Here is a 7544-nt window from a genome sequence, read left to right as displayed (position 1 = left end):
TTGCACTGATGGTTGCTGGGTAATATGTATTTTGATGTTGTTCAGTGTCAAGTCTCTGTTTGTTCATGTGAGGAGATAATACGATATACTAGTTTAGTTGCAAAATCTTGTACAAGGGCCCATCATAATCTGTCCTAACTATCATACACCACTGCCCCCAACATATACCCCTATATTATGACTTATACTGAAACTAATAAAAATTAAACATTTTTAAATGATAAAAACTAAACTGAAACAAGCAAATCAAGCCTGGAAAAAATCTGTAAAAAATAAAAACTTGTGAAAAACAAAAACAAACAATCAAATTTCTGCATTTTCTGCATCATTTTTAAGCAGGATAATGTGTTAAAACAGGGATACTTGGTTTTCTTTGCCTGGGGGCCGATTTTGCAAAATGACAGGGGGGCAGGGGCCAGTTAATGCACAAACATTAACAATTTTTGTCAGATTAATAAACATTGAAAATGAAGGCAGAATAATGGCAAATTCATCTGCTCATTTTTCACTGAATTGTCTGCTTTCAACCTTCCAACACTTGCTGTCCTCACTTATCTTTGCTAAGAGGCAAATCCAGTTGCAGCAGCCCCACATTGGTCAGGTGTACCCAGGGGCGATTCTAGGGTTTGCGAGGGATAAGCCCCTCTCATGGGGTCCAAGGTATCCTCTGTTGGCACTTTGTTTTGATAAACAAGCTCTTTAAAATGCATCTTCATTCAAAGTACAGAAAAGAAAAGAAAAGAAAAGAAAAAGAAAAACACCTTGTGTAAACCTATTTATTTTCATTGTGAATTAGGAAATGGTCAAGGGGCCACCTGGCACTCCATTGCAGGCAAATTTGTCCCACTTGCTGTAAATTGATTAACACTGTATTTAAACCTCTGTGCACATCAAAAATTGTTCCAATAAAGCAACATGTCAGTCATGGGCTTCCATAAGGCTTTATACTATTTTGCAATTAGGTTTGAAAAACCTCAGAAAAAACATTTGGATCATTGTCAAACTCTGAATCACTAGCCTTTCAATTAGAAACACATTTCCAAAAAAACATTAATAATAGATTGAATGAATAATACCAAACAATTAAATGGGCAACAAGACTACTTTTGAATTTGTGAAATGTTGGTATAGTCATCATATCCACATGAATCAACAGTATATATCACCAACCATCAATATATCAGTCAGAACTACATGCAGCATTATAAATAACTGACATCTTGACAAAAACACCATATTTTAATGTGTTTTAGATGATCCAGTCACACGAGCTATGAGTTCATTTCAACAATATGTAGCCCATAAACATTTGGGTAAATAATGAGTTGCACCATCACAGGCTGCAGATGTTATCACAAAGGAATGCATGAGGTAATATGATCAAACCATAATATTATCAAACTCTCCTCGCCTCCTCACCTTTCCTCCCTTTCCTCCTCTTCCCTCTGTGATCCAACAGCTTTACTGTCAGTGCTTTGCAGTAACATTCTTCTATTACAATGAGAAAAGCCTGACAAGCTCATTAAAATTCCTGCTTGTAAGACCATACCAGCACAGGAGAGAAGGCCAGTGAGCCTGACACTGGCATTCACCCTCTTTTGAGGACGTGCACAGGCACAGAGGCGCAGGGAGCTACAGAGGTCGCTCATGTGCACAGGCTTGTTTTGAGAGCGGGCACTCAGGCATGATGCAAGCACAGAGAGAGACAATAGGTGGCAGCACCTCAAGCCCTGAAACCAACCAGGCCTGACAATCCGCCTGTGAGTCAGTTCCTTTTCATCCTCTCCATCTATCCACCTCTTTTTGTGTCTGCTGCTGAGCACAACTGCAGCTCAGGAGTTTAAACTGCTCTCTTTCAAAGACCATGGACCAATCTGTGTGGAGCTCACGTGATTCCCATGTTTGTGTGGAACTTCTCCCACATATAAAAGACCAGGCAGGTCACTGAGAGATGCAAACTGCCCCTAAGACTACAAAAAAACAATAACATTAGAGCCTCATGGGGAAGAATGAAGGAATGACCCTGGAGGCCCTGAAGGTATGCAGCCTCAGAATGTATGGGATAATTCATTTTCAGCCCTATTCACCAGTCATTGAAAATAAGTAAATTTTATGCTACTATTTTCCATTTTATTCTACTTAAACAACTACTCCACCAGATTCCATAAGGAAATGTACTTTTTGCTCCACTGCATTTATCAAACAAAAATATCACCACTTCATAAATCATGGACTGCCTACCAGTATAAAAAGTGCTTCAGATTAGCCCTGCCTCGACCAGCTACAACATTAAAATGGTACTTACCCATGAATTGCTATTAATCCTTGGCAATTATCCAATAATATAAAATATAGCCTATATCAGGGGTGTCCAAATTTTTCTGAATGGGGGCCAGATTAGAAACTGTGAAAATATCTGGGAGCCAGCTGTTCATGCCTCATACTGCTTATTCAAAACTTTTAAGAAAAATCTCCAATGAGATACAAATGAGACACAACACAAACACAACTGTTTCATCTTTCAGTGAAAAAGTACCTAACTTTCCACTGCTCAACCCTTGCTGTTGACTTCACTTCTTTGCTGTGGCCATGTCTGCTGCATCTCAGGAACTGTTTTGCTTGCTTACCGTCTGTTTATGAAAACTCATTAGTTCTGCCAGCAGAGTTCCTGCTTGGTGCATGTCTACAAACTGAATGAAAGTCCCGCAATTCTGAGGTGAATGTAAAAAACGCAAAGTGAACTTGCTTGATTGACTAATATTGTGTGGTGGTGGTTTGAAAGACAAGCCACAGGCTCTTTATAATCGGTCCACGGCCCACGGCCCACGATTGGATATGCCTGGCCTACATGAATGTAACACACCTGAAAGAGGCTATTATGTTAAATAAGTTGTTGTTTTTTTAATCTTTATACTTTAGGTACAACTTTTTAAAAATGGAGGATTTCTCAATTAATTACAGAAAAAACAATGTTTTATATTGAACTTTATATGACAATATATAAACAGGGTAATTCTGAGCAAGATTACTTTTGGTGGAAGATGGAATTAATAAGAACACATTGTTGCGTTGTCAGAACATTGTCTTTCAACAACGTGTTGCCTACTGTCGATAGTTTTTACATTATGTGTTTTTGCTTTGCTTTAGAACAGGGGGACTGAACTTGCTCTGTCCAAGGGGCAATTCATAATAATCTGATAAATAACCATTAAAATTAAAGGCAAATTCATCTCCCCATTTTTCATTGAATTGTCTGTTTTTCAACACTTGCTGTCCCCACTTATCTTTGCGAAGAGGCAAATCCAGTTGTAGCAGCCCCACACAGGTCAGGTGTATGCAGGGGCATTATTAGGATTTGAGGAGATTCAGGGCTCAGCCCAGACTCCTCTTAGGGGTCCAGGTGGATCGTCCTCCAGCATTTTGTTTCGATAATGAAGCTGTATATTTGGATGTTTTTTTTCTGCATTCTGACCGCTTAAAAGTACAAACTGCTCAAAGTACAAAAAAACTTGTGTGTACCTTTTTATTTCCATTGTGAATTAAGAAATGGACAGCTTGTTAGATGCAGCAATGATTCATCTTTATTGAGTAAAGTAACCGTAGCTGCCGAAAGTCTGTATTATGTGTCATGTAATCCCATGTGGGATGGATTATTTCAATGTTACGACAAAAATAAAAATTACAAATAATTTAACATTATTGTCTGTCCTGCATCTCTCTCTATCTCTGTCTCTCTTTCTGTCTTTGTGTCATACGGATTTCTGTTAATTTATTATGTTGATCTGTTCTGTACGACATCTATTGCACGTCTGTCCGTCCTGGAAGAGGGATCCCTCCTCAGTTGCTCTTCCTGAGGTTTCTACCATGTTTTTTTTTCCCCGTTAAAGGGTTTTTTTTGGGGAGTTTTTCCTTATCCGCTGCGAGGGTCATAAGGACAGAGGGATGTCGTATGCTGTAAAGCCCTGTGAGGCAAACTGTGATTTGTGATATTGGGATTTATAAATAAAATCGATTGATTGAATTGAATTGATTTATTCATACATTTCTTATACATATATATATATATATATATATATATATATATGTGTATGTATTTTTTTTTTTTTTTTTAATGCAGGACTCCAGAATTTTTACATTGTGGTGTTCCAAGGTTTGGTTATCAATCGAGCAGAATAGAACTGCCCCAGTGCCCTAGAACACCAAGGGCCCCGAAAGCTTCGGTCTCACTGTGTGATAGTTTGAAGACTTCAATCATTTTCCGTCTGTACTCATATCACATTCTTAAATTAATGTTTTAAATAAAATAAAAAAACAGCAAAGTTGTATTCCAACATAGAAAACCTGAACACACTGCACAGAGAGTGGGAGGAACAGGGAGGTCATTTTCTTTCCTTCTCTTTACTTCACTTTCCTTCAAAATAACACACACGCACACACACAAAAAAAGCTAAATGAGCATTTAAATGCGCTGGCACGGACAGGGTTACTTTCAGTGAAATCTACATGAATCACATAATAAATGCTGTTTGTCCGCAACACATCACTGCCTACTGCACCGCTGCCCCCGTTGCACTGCTGAATAAAAGGTTCCAGCTAAGATGAAAAGGGATGAGAATAAACAAAGCATGAGTTATGAAGATTGTTTGCTGTCTACTTATGAAATCAACCAGCTTTAACTACAGGGTCTGGATGTGTTTGTTGCGGAATGTGCCTATGGTTTGTTCAAGTACTGAGAGTGCCTTGATTTTTTTGTCCACTTACTCAGAGAATCACTGCTCCGAAAGAAAAACAATACAATTAGAGCTTCAAGAGCTCTTTTTTGCATGTGCAAGAAGCTTGATGTAACACTATCAGCAAATGATTTCTGGAGCACAGTTGTAACTGATGCAAATGTGTGTATTTTAAGTGTGATAATTCTTGTAAACCCAAACTGGCACCGATAGACGTTCTTAACTGTAAAGCCCGTGAAAAATCGAACAATAAATGAAACTTTATCTAACTTTCCCCCGTCTGCAACTGCTGGATGGAGTTAGCCCGGCCCATCTGGTGCAGCAAATGGCCCAACTCACCAGGGAGTAAGGGGAGTGAGAGAGGGGGAGATGGTAAAGGGGGGGAAGGAGAGAGAAGGGGGGTCGGATTGAAAACAGATCAGCAGCCTGAAGATCTCAACACCACCGCATGTCTCTGCAACAACTGTCGAGCGAAGCCAAACAGCTTTGAGTTCCAAACTTTTACGCATACCCAAGAGAAATAACAAAGCTTTTTACGCGTCATGTTAGTTTGCTGAAAAGCGCGCAAAGCACGCACACAAGAGCGCACCTCTTGGAGAAGATGGATTGTAAGAAAAAGTTAGACTCGACTTCTGCTCCGCACTGAATCGCTCTCCGGGATAGAGGAGGTGGTAATGCCGTGCAAACTTTGAGTGTCTCAAAACTTTTTCTTAACTCGGTTCATGGAGCTTCGCGTCAAATCCGGAGAGGCTCGTTTGCGCGTTTTGCGTTCACTGGTGGTGCCAGCCCAGTCCTAGTTTACGGGAATCAGACTCCAGGCAAAGTTTTCCTCGGACAAAAAGAGTGAGTGGAAGAGCCTCGGTTTCGAAGTGAAAGGAGACGGCAGAGAAGGTAAGGCAACTTTATGGTGATGCTGACAGCCGCGGGTTTGGGAGAAGTCGCTCTCAGTTTGCCTTGTGCTTATGTGTTTTCGTCTTTTCTGCTCTTACATTCACACTTGAGTGGAGTTAAAAGTGTTTTGTTTTACCGGTGGCTTTATCCTCCTCTCTCTCTCTCTCTCTCTCTCTCTCTCTCTCTCTCTCTCTCTGTGTTGTCTTGCGTGTCAGCGGCAGATGAGGCTCAGGGCAGCTACACATCTCATTTGCACTTTGAACTTATCTGACACAGGAATCCAAAAAATTTTTAGTCTTGCAACTTGATCCATATGGGAAGAGATGTGATCGGAAAGCTCGGCGCCAATCCCTCTACACAGCTTTTAATAGTTAAACATAAACTATTGTAGTGTTTCCAAAAACGAAGCTGTTTTTATGATTAAATTTAAGATACAAATCCAATTAAACAGCCTACAAATATAACTTTAAAATTTAAGTACATTCCAACATCAAGAAAAGCACTTTGCGTTGATTTTTTCCCACCATTTCACCTTTGTAAGACTTGAATGAAAAACTATTAAAACAATTACAATGTCACCCATTAGTGCAGTCACCCACACACTCCCTGGCGTTTGGAGCACTTCACTGTTTTTTAATCTCTTAATGCTACAAAGCAAAGAAACAAACAGAAAGTGTGAGGAATGCAGTAGCAGCATGGACACACCACTGCCTGTGACAGGACTGTGGGAGATGTGTACTTATTGTTGAAAGATTCAAAGTTTACTGTTTGCTCTCCAGCCTGAGCAGTCAACAAACACTTGACGCCTTTGTGGGGCCCTTAAGCAGCTATATTTGCAGTTGGCTTTTACCCCTATCTAACAGGCGCTGCTAATGATCTCCAAACTCATGTGTGGACTTATGAGTCCCACTTTTTTTGTTAGTTGTTTTGGCCTACATATAAATGAAAAAACGAAACTGTTTCTTAAAGCTTTTTCCATATAATTCACATTTGAAAACCAAGCGGGCTCCCTCTTCGGATGAAGTTTCTTAGCATGCTGATGAGAAACAGACCTAGAAAAGGTTTAAGAATAGCAGATTTTTTTTTTTTAAAGGAGACTTAAGGAATAATTAGTAAAAATGAATTAATGTGTTTGAAATGGTACCAATATTGGTGAGCTTTAAAAAAAATAAATAAATCAAGTTCCTGGATGTGTGTTTTCCGCTGCTCATGATGACAACCCCAGTCAGGGCTGAGGTGATTTGCATGAGAAAAAAAAGAAAAAGTTTTAGTGCATTTGGCCATTGTGAGGAATGAAGAGTTCCAACAGTTAGGGCCTATGGAGAGTGAAAGGAGTAAAGAATGGATGAGCCTATTCAGCTCATTCAGCCTCAGTTCAGGGAGACCCATAGTGGCCATGTCACTTTCATCTCCACAGCCCAGCCCCTGTGTGCTGTTGTATGTATGCTGCTGTAGCCCCCGTTTTCACACATTGCCTCTGTGCACAGGCCCCACTTTATTGATCTGGTTCCCTTTTTTTTTTTTTTTTTTTGCCTCTTTTCTGGAAGTCCACAGAAAATTTAATGAACCAAATACTGGAAAAGGAGTGACTGGGTTGTGTGTGTGTGTGTGTGTGTGTGTGTGTGTGTGTTGGAGGGGTATAGACCAAGGAGGAGGAGGAGTAGGAGGAGGCGGAGGAGGGGGTACAGCTTTTTTTGAAAGCAAATACCGATGAAGTCTAGCGTACGGGGACAGAGAGGAGGGTTGGAGGAGAGGGTGAAGAGGGTGAAGTCTGAGTGACTCTGAGGAGGGGGAGGAGCACACCACACCACACCACACCACCACCGCCACCACCACCACTACCGCCACCACCCACTCCTGCTGAGTAAACTCAAAAGTTGGGGGAAAAAAAGAGAATGCCTTCAACCCCAACCCATCCCACTG

The 7544-nt window shown here is 40.5% G+C and overlaps 1 protein-coding gene across 1 annotated transcript in view; it reads left to right on the top strand.

Annotated features, from left to right (window-relative positions):
* The first annotated feature begins 5134 nt into the window (after positions 1 to 5134).
* The window catches only part of gli2a (GLI family zinc finger 2a), a 107929-nt gene continuing 105519 nt past the window's right edge, over positions 5135 to 7544 (top strand). The window contains exon 1 of the mRNA XM_050048313.1: positions 5135 to 5621. The gene's annotated coding sequence lies outside the window, so the exon portion shown is untranslated. The remainder of the gene's footprint in view (positions 5622 to 7544) is intronic.

Source organism: Epinephelus moara, chromosome 7 (genome assembly GCF_006386435.1).
Source record: "Epinephelus moara isolate mb chromosome 7, YSFRI_EMoa_1.0, whole genome shotgun sequence".
Taxonomy (NCBI): Eukaryota; Metazoa; Chordata; class Actinopteri; order Perciformes; family Serranidae; genus Epinephelus; species Epinephelus moara.
Note: the sequence above shows the minus strand (reverse complement) of the source record. Positions and strands in the feature narration are given on the sequence as shown.